Raw genomic sequence first — 11,408 nt, forward strand, 5'->3', positions numbered from 1 at the left:
ATATATAATTGTTTCAAATGTGCAAAAAAAGATTAGAATTTGAGTAGTAAGAATGTAAACATGAATTAACTCTCTTTCAATGCATTAGTATACTCAATAAATGATTCATTCTCTACATACTTGAACGGTAATTCTGAAACTACAAATAAGTTTAACAATGCTTTTTTTATTCTTTTCTCATCATGTTTTCAAGTTCTAATACTACTCTCCTTGTTTTCTTACATGAGTTTCTTGACTTGGAACCAAATTTTTCATGACTAGACAAGATAGAAATTCGTGAATCCTTAGAGATAAAGAATGAATGGTCGATTTTTGAATATAAAGAGGAAGGATCGACACTCAGTTTTTAAATAGAAATGATTTAGCAGGAAGTCGACTTCAATAATATGATTGAGTAGGAAGTCGACTTCGGTGTTACAATGCAATAGGTTTTTTTTTTAATTGTAAGACTCACAGAAGGAGGGACAAGGGAAACACGATGAAATCGATTGAATGTAGGTCATTCGGTGCCAAAAGAAAAATACGATTCGAAAATGATTTTTCAATTCCGTGTCATGTATTTAAAACTGAGTAAGCTTTTATTTGAGTAACCTGGACCGAATAACTCGAGAACAAAATAAGTTTAATATAGATACCCGATAACCAAATCGAATTGCTTATTCGGGTATAATTCGGTTCGGGTTTCTAGACGAAATTCTCACCCCTAATTGTACTATGCAATTTTGGAGGAGCAGGAAAAGATGAATTAACTATTAACAATTTGACAAAATTGCAAGAATGGTCCCTGTGGTATGTCCAAAATTGCTACTTTGGGCCAAACAGTTTTGGACTAGCACTAATAGTCCAAAAGTTTTCATTTTACTGTGGTTTTGGTCCAAATCAGTTTAAAAAAAATCTAAAAATGACATATTTGCCCTTTTCTTTTTCTTTTTTGCTTTTTCTTTTTGTTATTTGATTATTGTCTAACTAAAAAGGACAGTTTAGAAATTCTCTCTCTCTCTCTCTCTCTCTCTCTCTCTCTCTCTCTCGTACGTCTTCTTCCTGAAAAGAACACACCATTTTAATCTCCTTCCCCTTCTTCACTTCATCATAAACTCCAAAACCCCACTCACTTCTCACCCTCCATACATAGAAAGCGAGCATTCTTTTGCGATTTCAAGCAAACCCCACATATTTTCACAAGCTTGATTTCATCTGGATTTTAAATCTCTCGAGCTTGGCACGTCTCTATTCTCTCTCAACTGCATTCACATCAAGAACCCTCAATCGCTCTATTTCGTTCAAACCCATTTATTGTTCTGCATCAGTTTCCGTTTCCCACTTAAACCCTAACTTCTCCCTATTTCTTCGACCAAACACCTTCAGCGGAACCTTATCTGACTTGTATCAATGGTAGAATTGGGCGAAAACCTTAGCGTCATCTATTGGTTCATCTTTCACAGATTTAGATAACGGCCCCGACTCCAAAATTTTACACAGAGAACTCAATTTTGATTGAAGATGCTCTAGAAAACCCAAAACCATTACTAACCGTCAACGAATCAAAACACAACATTGTTTTGCAATTAAGAGCTTATTTGGGTGATCTTTACTCTTTATGGAAGCAAGGGATTGAAAAGAGAAAATTGTTTCAAAATATTACAGGATGTGACCATCGGAGGATTTGGTTTGAAGTGTCGAAGAAGGTGTTCTGATTCCAACGCCTAAAACAGAGTTGATAATCCATCTGGTGGAAGATGTGATCAAGCATAGTCAAGAATTAAACAAAGTTTTGTGGGTGGATTTAGGTACGGGTTCTAGTGCAATAGTTATTGGAATCGGGAGGATTTCATGGATTAGGATCAAGAGAGAAGGTGGGTTTGTGTGTTTGAGAGAGAGAGAGAGAGATTTTATTTTATTACTTTTTTAGTTAGAAAATATTAAATAACGAAAAGAAAAAGCAAAAAACAAATGGGAAAGGGAAAACCCGTCATTTTTAGATTTTTTTAACTGATTTCGACCAAAACCGAAAGAATGAAAATTTTTGGACTATTAGTGCTAGTCCAAACCTGTTTGGCCCTATGTAGCAATTTTGGACATAACACGAGGACCATTCTTGTAATTTTATATAACGATTTTAAAGGTTTCAAAATTTTTCAAATGGTTTAGAGAACTAGAAAGAAAAAGAAAGAGAGGAACAGGCGCGTAAAAGTTGAAAGAAATGGAAGCGGCAGTTTATTAAAGAAAATAAAACGTCAGATCCGGTCAGATAAAAATTCCGAACCGCGTTAGAAAATGGTTGTTTCAGTTATAAGCGCCGAATGCATTAAATGTGCTTCGGCGTGCAATAAAGGAAATGTGCTTTCAATGTGCATGATTCACACAAAATGATTACTTAAAATGTTTTTTTTCCTGACCTGACATATTACCCAAAAGATAAGTATAATAATCATTAAATATCTAATTTTATATTGTGTAAATTGCAAGAATAGTCTCTATGGTTTGGGTTAACTTGCAAATTTATCCTTAATTCTTTTTCTTAATCAGAACCATCCTAAGATGTGTTTTTATTGCTTTTTTTGTCTCTCACCTAGTTTAAATGACTCTTCTACCCTTATTTATTTATTTAAACATTTTTGTCATTTATTTATTATCAAATTGTTTTATTATTAGTTAATAAAAAAAAGTAAAACCCAAAAGGCTAAAAGACCCGCTAGAGACCTCCTATTGCTATCCTCTCGTTACCATCTTTGCACCTCTCTTAGTCTTCTTCTCACGTCCCTCCATTATCGTCGGCGACATTTACTGACCCTCGTCAAAGTCCCTGGAAAGACCATCACTTCTTCCCCTCTTCCTATAAAAACCGAAATCCAGTTTTTTCATGGTGTAACCATGATGCCTTCCATCAAAATTGGCGCACAACAAACATCACATAAACATTATGAGTCGGGGCCACCACTACCATCGATGACGTGAATCAGAGTCTGTAAAAACTACTAAAAATTCAAGATACCCAACATCACCATCTATTATCTCATTTGAGGATTAACAGACAGGTGGTTTTCACAACTTACAATATAAACCTCACTACAAAAATACTACACTACCCTCAACAACGATTCACTTATCCTATTCTAATAAGAAGATCAAGAATAATGATGTAACATCCGGAATTTCAGGTATTATATTTATTCATTTTATTTTGAGTTTTTTTGGAAGAAATCGGCGAGTTGGTGCGTAGACTCGCCGAGTAGAGACGCGATTTCTCACCCGGATTAATGACCAGACTCAACGAGTCGCATTGGTGGACTCAGCGAGTCCGCGCTGTTTAATGAAACCCTAATTTCTCAGGTTTGGGGCCTATTTAAAGGGCCTTATCCCTGTCATTTGTGCTCACCATCCCCTCAGAGCGAAACCCTAGTGAACTTGAGCGTTTGGAGTGAGAGAAGGAGCCATTGTCAACCTTGGAGGTGTTGTCTAGCAAGGGAAAGGAAGCTATAGCCAAGAGGAAGCAAGAGAGTTAACTTCCTGAAGATCTGAGGTCCAGAACATCACGTTTGAGGTACTATTTTCGAACCATTTTCTGTTGAGGTGATGTTCATGTTGATTTAGGGCTTATTGAGCCCTTTCGTGACTAGATCTAGTGCTACCATGGTCCCTTAAGCGAGTTAGGTTTTGGATTTGGACCCATGGAGGTCCAGAGTGTGTCTTTGTCCAAGCTTTATATGAGTCTATGGAGGTTTTGGTTTGGGATCATTGTGTGTGAGGTTAAAACACCATTTATGAGTCGATAGGTGTGATATGAGCGCCAAGACATAAACTTTACGTGATAAATAAGTTTGGAAAGACAGGATCTATGAGCTAGTGGAACAGATCTGACCTCAGAAGGTCGTTTGGGGTAATGCATGGAATGCACTCGCCGAGCTGGAGCGAGTTGTTCCGTGTTTTCGAACCAGGGGTTGGGTAACCGAGTTGGGTGAGTGACTCGGTGAGTCGGAAGGGATTCAGAGGAACGGGTCCTCGTAGGGACTCGGCGAGTCCACGCCAGACTCGGCGAGTTGGGTTGACCGTTGACCATTGACCAGAGTTGACCGGTGTTGACTTAATAGAGTTAGTCAACGCTAGTTAGGAAAGTGTTAATTAGAGATATATTTATGTATAGGAGGACTATAGCTCGGGAGATCGAGCACTAGTGATTTCAGGGATTTACGAGTTACCGAGATACGCAAGGTGAGTCTTCTCACTGTACTTTACCTTGAGTAGGTAAATAGAGTATAGGATATAGTGTTTTATATATATTGTTTGTTGCACTGCATTCTTCTATGTGATTTATGCTGTGCATGCTTGCAAAGTTAGAACCTGAGGGTTCACAGAGTTTGGGTGCACGGACCCACAGAGTTATAGCCTCGAGTGGCTAATATGTGTTATATGTGGTATTTTGGGGAACTCACTAAGTTTTGTGCTTACAGTGTTTTGTGTTATGTGTTTCAGGTACTAGTGAGGATCGCGGGAAGGCGCCGGCTTGATCAGTACATACACGGGATTTTTGAGCTATGAAATCTTGGGATTGATATATGTTATAAATTGAGTTTCAAACAATGATGTTTTTATGATTTACAAGTGAATTATGTTTTTATAAAATGCGAAAAATTGTTTTGGAAATTTACGTCGTTACAAGTTGGTATCAGAGCCTTGGTTTGAGGGATTCGGGTACACCTTCGGGAGTATTTGAACTCAAACTAAGGATTTGGAAAATGTTTTCTAAAAAGAGTAAAAGATTTTTAAAGAAACACAGAGCAGAGACATGTGTACGATCAGTCAGCGCCCGAACGGTGATTTCCAAAAATACCCTTATGTAATATGTTTATGAGATTGATATGATGTATTCTCTTGCTAGAGTGGGCTAGGTATTCCTATTAGGACTAGGGTGGCCTGATTTGTGATGCCTTAGCCTAGGGGAAAGTGAGCTACTATGAGATGCTTGAGAGTGAGTAGGTCGCAGTGAGGAGCTTTGAGAGATCTATAGAGATCAGATTATGCATAATAGTGTACTTGGGACTTGGGATCCTAAGAGGAGGACTTAGGGTGTACACTGATATGGTGTGGACAGTTGTATTGGGCCTGTACTACTGAAAACACCGGGGCGGTGTACAATTCAAGTAAGAATCTTCGGGATGCCAAAGATCGAGGAGGGACGCGTTATCGAGTGCGATTATGCTCAAATGAATTTCTAATATATCTTATGTTGTATTTCAGAGGTAGATCATGGTGAGGACACGACTTATGCCAGAGAGTAGCGAGACTAGTGATGAGGAGATCCGCCGGATCATCCATGAGAAAGTGGCTGCGGCCATCACGACATAGATACCAGAGATGTTCGGGTCTATTAAGACCACGTTGATTGAGACTTTTGACGAGCGTTATGCCGCTCTTTCTGAGGTTGCTGTCGCAGCGGCCACTGCAGTCGTTGCTGCTGCTAGACCGCAAAGGGGTGACTCGTTGTTGTTCAGGGAGTTCAGCAACACGAAGCCACCAGAGTTTGATGGGACGCAGGATCGGATTGCAGCGATGAGGTGGGTATCTGACATTGAGGGGTGTTTCTATACTTGCTCGTGTCCGGAGCACTTGAGGGTTCGGTTTATGCTGTACCAGCTTTGCCTAGGGGCGAAGGACTGGTGGAAGTTCGCAACAGCACATTATTCTCCAGCTGAGCTTGCGGCGGTAACCTGGGAGAGGTTCACCACCATGTTTCATGATGAGTACGTTCCCTCGGTGGAACGAGATCGGTTGGCACAGGAGTTTTTGACCCTCAAGCAGGGTACGGAGTCTGTTACAGCTATAACCAGGATGTTTCATGAGAGGGCGATGTTTCATGAGAGGGCAATGTTCTGCCCTGAACACGTGTCTACTGAGCAGGCACGAATGAGCCATTATTTGAGTATTTTGAGGAGAGACATTCAGGAGTTTGTGTCGAACTCCTCGTACCGGACATTTGCCGAGCATTAGGCAAATGCTCGGAAGAGGGAGATCGAGCTAGAGACTCAGGCGAGGGAGGAGGCGGAGTCTCAGGGGAGGGATCGGCGACCGACACAGTCTCAGCCGGCAGCCAAGCGGGCCAAGCCCGCTGATCCCAGGACAGGGAGCCAGAAGGGCCGCACTTGTGGGAAGTGCGGCAAGGGTCATGATGGAGTTTGTAAAGCGGGATCTTGCTACAAGTGTTGCAAGGAGGTGCATATGGGCAAGTACTGCCCAAAGGGTTTGCAGTGTGTTTTTACTGCAACCAAACCGGACACCGGAAGGCAGAGTGTCCGCTGTTGCGAGCGACTACCCAGGGAGCACCACAGGGATCTACCCCTGCTGCTATCAGAGCTACTGAGAGCCGGCCAGTGAAGGCCGACGTACCGAAGGCGCGAGGGAGAGCTTTCCAGTTGACCGCGGAGGAGGTCCGCGCAGCGCCCGATGTCGTGGATGGTATGTATTCTTTCATGTAATTATTTTAATGTTTAAGATTTTGTGCTTATATCATGATATGCGTAGGTACTTTTGTTGTGATTTCTGTACCTGCTTTGGTGTTATTTGATTCGGGTGTGAGTCGATCTTTTATATCGTTGGCTTTCAGTCGGCACATTAGTATTAGTCGAGTGGCATTGAGTCGACCTCTGAGAGTTTCCATCACCGACGAGAGACCAGTGTATGACACGGAGGTGATTCGAGGATGTGTACTTGAGATTTTCGGTGTAGAGTTTCCTATTGATTTGGTCCCGATTGCGATGGGGGACGTCTGTGTCATCGTAGGCATGGATTGGTTGAGCAGATTTGGAGCAGTTATCGACTGTGAGCGACAGTTGGTGACTATACGAGACCCAAGCGGGGGAGTTCTTACGGTGTACGGCGAGGGTACCCGTCCTGATTCAGCGTTTTGTTCGTCTGCTAGAGCGAGGCAAAGTCTACAGCAGGGCTGTAGTGGTTTTGTAGCGTATGTGACGGATACGAGGGTTGGTGCAGGGAGACCGAGTACGGTTGAGGTGGTCCCGATAGTGCGTGAATTAATGGATGTCTTCCCCGAGGAGTTACCGGGTGTGCCTCCCGAGAGACAGGTTGAGTTTCGCATTGATTTGATTCCGGGGGCAGCTCCTATTGCTAAGGCGCCCTATCGCCTTGCACCTCCAGAAATGTAAGAGTTATTCTCGCAGCTTCAGGAGCTGCTGGGGAAGGGGTTTATTCAGCCGAGTAGCTCGCCATGGGGAGCACCGATCCTTTTTTTGAAGAAAAAGGATGGTTCACACTGAATGTGCATAGATTATCGAGAGCTGAACAAGTTAACGGTCAAGAACCATTATCCTTTTTCGAGGATCGATGATTTGTTCGATCAGCTGCAGGGAGCATCTTGGTTTTCCAAGATTGATTTGAGATCTGGATATCATCAGATGAGGGTGCGCGAGGAGGATATCCAGAAGACTGCGTTCAGGACTCGTTATGGGCATTACGAGTTCGTAGTGATGCCATTCGGGCTCACCAATGCGCCTGCAGCATTCATGGATCTCATGAACAGGGTATGCAGACCGATGCTGGATCGATCAGTGATTGTGTTCATTGACGACCTTTTGGTTTATTCAAAGTCCAGGGAGCAGCATGAGGAGCATTTGCGGGAGATCCCCAGCGTGCTGAGATGGGAGAGGCTTTACGCCAAATTCTCCAAGTGTAATTTTTGGTTATGAGAGGTGCAGTTCCTTGGTCACCTCGTTAACCAAGAGGGGATTTTGGTCGATCCGACCAAGATCGAGGCAGTAATGAGTTGGCAGGTGCCGAAATCTCCTTCTGAGATCAGGAGTTTTCTAGGGTTGGAGCGCTATTATCGGAGGTTCATCGGGGATTTCTCCAAGATTGATGTTCCTCTCACCAGGTTGACCCGGAAGGGTGTGGTGTTCAGCTGGGGCCCAGAGCAGCAGGCCTCATTTGAGACTCTTCGCCAGAGATTATGCGAAGCCCCGGTGTTGACTCTTCCAAAGGGGATGGAGGACATTGTGGTGTATTGTGACGCATCGATATCTAGGTTGGGCGTGGTGTTGATGCAGAGGGGGCATGTGATCGCATACGCATCAAGGCAGCTGAAGCCCCATGAGGCAAGATATCCCACCCACGATCTAGAGTTGGGGGCTGTGGTGTTTGCCCTCAAGATTTGGCGCCATTACATGTATGGGGTTCGGTGTACGATATACACAGATCACAAGAGTTTGAAGTATTTGATGGATCAGCAAAACCTGAACATGCGTCAGAGGAGATGGATGGACGTGGTAAAGGATTATGATTGCGAGATCCTGTACCACCCGGACAAGGCTAATGTGGTGGCCGACGCTCTGAGTCGTAGAGCAGAAAGAGCCCCAATTCGGGATATTTGTATGAGATTGACAGTGATGACTCCGGTATTAGACACCATCAGAGGGGCTCAGGCTGAGGCAGTGAGACCAGAGAATCGCAAAAGAGAGCGAGTTATCGGGCAGGTGATGGTGTTCGTGACCGATAGCAGAAGGCTTATGACCTTCCAGGGTCGGATTTGTGTACCGTTTGTTGAAGGAACGCGTACCATCTTGATGGAGGAGGCACATAAATCGAGATTCTCGGTGCATCCCGGAGCCACTAAGATGTTTCTAGATCTTAAAAAGGAGTATTGGTGGCCCTGTATGAAGAGAGATGCAGCATGGTTTGTTGAGAGGTGCCTAACATGTTGTAAGGTTAAGGCCGAACATTAGAGACCGCATGGTAAGTTGCAGCCACTGGAAGTCCCAGAGTGGAAATGGGAACAGTTATCCATGGATTTTATCACCAAATTGTCGAGAACAGCGAGGGTTGTCGATGCAATTTGGGTGATAGTAGACCATTTGACAAAGAGCGCTCACTTTCTCGCCATTGGTGAGATTTCTTATGCGGAGAAGTTGGCAGAGATATATGTGAGCGAGGTGGTATCGCGGCATTGGGTGCTGATCTCGATTGTGTTAGTCAAGATGTGCGTTTCACTTCTAGATTTTGGAAGAAATTTCATGAAGAGTTGGGTACGAGGCTGCATTTTAGTACCACATACCACCCACAGACTGACGGACAGAGCGAGCGGACAATTCAGACGCTCGAGGACATGCTCTGAGCATGTGTGTTGGATTTTGGCGGAAGTTGGGACACGTATTTGCCCTTAGCAGAGTTCTCCTACAATAACAGCCATCATTCGAGCATTGGTATGCCGCCTTTTGAGCTGTTGTATGGGAGGAGGTGTCGGGCTCCCATTTGTTGGGGAGAGGAAGGGAAACGAGTGATGGGTAGCCCAAAGATTTTGCTTTAGATGACAGAGCAGATACAGTGGGTCAAGCAGAGATTGTTGACCGCTCAGAGCCGCCAGAAGAGTTATCCGGATAGACGATGATCCGAGCTTGAGTTCCATGTCGGTGACTGTGTTCTCCTGAAGGTATCTCCTTGGAAAGGAGTGATTCGATTCAAGAAGAGGGGAAAGCTAGGGCCCCGATATATTGGGTCGTTCAGAGTGATCGCAAGGGTGGGCAGGGTAGCGTATCGCTTAGAGCTACCTGCGGAGTTGGAGCGAAGTCATAATAACTTCCACGTGTCTTAGTTGAGGAAGTGTATAGCCGACGAGTCGGCGGTAGTGCCGCTAGAGGACATTCCGGTGGATGAGAGCCTGAACTACGCGGAGAGACTAGTTGCGATTTTGGATAGGAAGATCAAGGTTCTGAGGAACAAGGAAGTGCCCTGGTGCAGGTTTAGTGGCAACATACGAAAGGATCCGAGTTGACCTGGAAGCCAGAGCGTGAGATGCGGGAACAGCATCCGTAGCTATTTCAGGAATGAGACTTCGAGGGCGAAGTCAGATTCAAGTGGGAGAGAATTGTAACATCCGGAATTTCAGGTATTATATTTATTCATTTTATTTTGAGTTTTTATGGAAGAACTCGGCGAGTTGGTGCGTAGACTCGCCGAGTAGAGATGCGATTTCTCACCCGGATTAATGACCGGACTCGACGAGTCGCATTGGTGGACTCGGTGAGTCCGCGCTGTTTAATGAAACCCTAATTTATCGGGTTTGGGGCCTATTTAATGGGCCTTATGGCCGTCATTTATACTCACCATCCCCTCAGAGCGAAACCCTAGTGAACTTGAGCGTTTGGAGTGAGAGAAGGAGCCATTGTCGACCTTGGAGGTGTTGTCTAGCAAGGGAAAGGAAGCTATAGCCAAGAGGAAGCAAGAGAGTTAACTTCCTGAAGATTTGAGGTCCAGAACATCACGTTTGAGGTACTATTTTCGAACCATTTTCTGTTGAGGTGATGTTCATGTTGATTTAGGGCTTATTGAGCCCTTTTGTGACTAGATCTAGTGCTCCCATGGTCCCTTAAGCGAGTTAGGTTCTGGATTTGGACCCATGGAGGTCCAGAGTGTCTCTTTGTCCAAGCTTTATATGAGTCTATGGAGGTTTTGGTTTGGGATCATTGTGTGTGAGGTTAAAACACCATTTATGAGTCAATAGGTGTGATCTGAGCGCCAAGACATAAACTTTACGTGATAAATAAGTTTGGAAGGACTGGATCTATGAGCTAGTGGAACAGATCTGACCTTAGAAGGTCGTTTGGGGTTATGCATGGAATGCACTCGCCGAGTCCATTGGTAGACTCGACGAGTTGGAGCGAGTTTGTAACGTCCAAAATTTCAAAACAATTAAAACTTTTCAAAAACCACTCATTTTAATAATGTTGTTACAAAAGGTTTTCAATACATTATTTAACAGAGTATTTTCCCAGGTTCATATCATAAAACATCAACGCGAGGAACGGTACGATCACGCCTTTGCCTTGCCACAGACTCCTGAGAACCTGAAACATAAAACCACAATTGTAAGCCCGAAAGCTTAGTGAGATACCCCCGAAATACCAACCACATATACGCCCTTCCAGGCCACGACCTTCCGGTCCATGTGTCTCAGGGGACTTCCGTCCCTGCTGAGTAAACCTTCCGGTCCTACCCACGCCGACCTTCCGGTCCACAACACAACATATTGCCTTCCGGCCCATAACATATTGCCTTCCGGCCCATAACATATTGCCTTCCGGCCCATAGCATAAAATGCATACATAACATAACAAATCATATCACATAATCATATAGCAGTTCACAGACAACCATCGATCAACAGATCACATATCATAGCATTACTCTAAACAAGATACCGGTCTAGCCGGTCACTAGCATAACATTACCCTACGAATCAGTCAACATTCTAAATGCATACATACGCCTTTCCAGGCCATGACCTTCCGGTCCACATAGCAATGCCTTCCGGCCCATAACATGTAATGACAACTACCCGGATTTCCATCCGATAAAAGGGTCGGCCTTGGTGCCATAAACCCTAGCGATATAGTGAGGATAACTCA

At 44.0% G+C, this 11,408-nt stretch overlaps 1 pseudogene; it reads left to right on the top strand.

Moving 5' to 3' along the window:
• The first annotated feature begins 777 nt into the window (after positions 1–777).
• Positions 778–1,993, top strand: LOC145068039 (uncharacterized; annotated as a pseudogene).
• Positions 1,994–11,408: the final 9,415 nt, after the last annotated feature.

The sequence above is a fragment of the Lactuca serriola genome, chromosome 8, assembly GCF_051521515.1.
Source record: "Lactuca serriola cultivar US96UC23 chromosome 8, Lser_US96UC23_V15, whole genome shotgun sequence".
Lineage (NCBI taxonomy): Eukaryota > Viridiplantae > Streptophyta > Magnoliopsida > Asterales > Asteraceae > Lactuca > Lactuca serriola.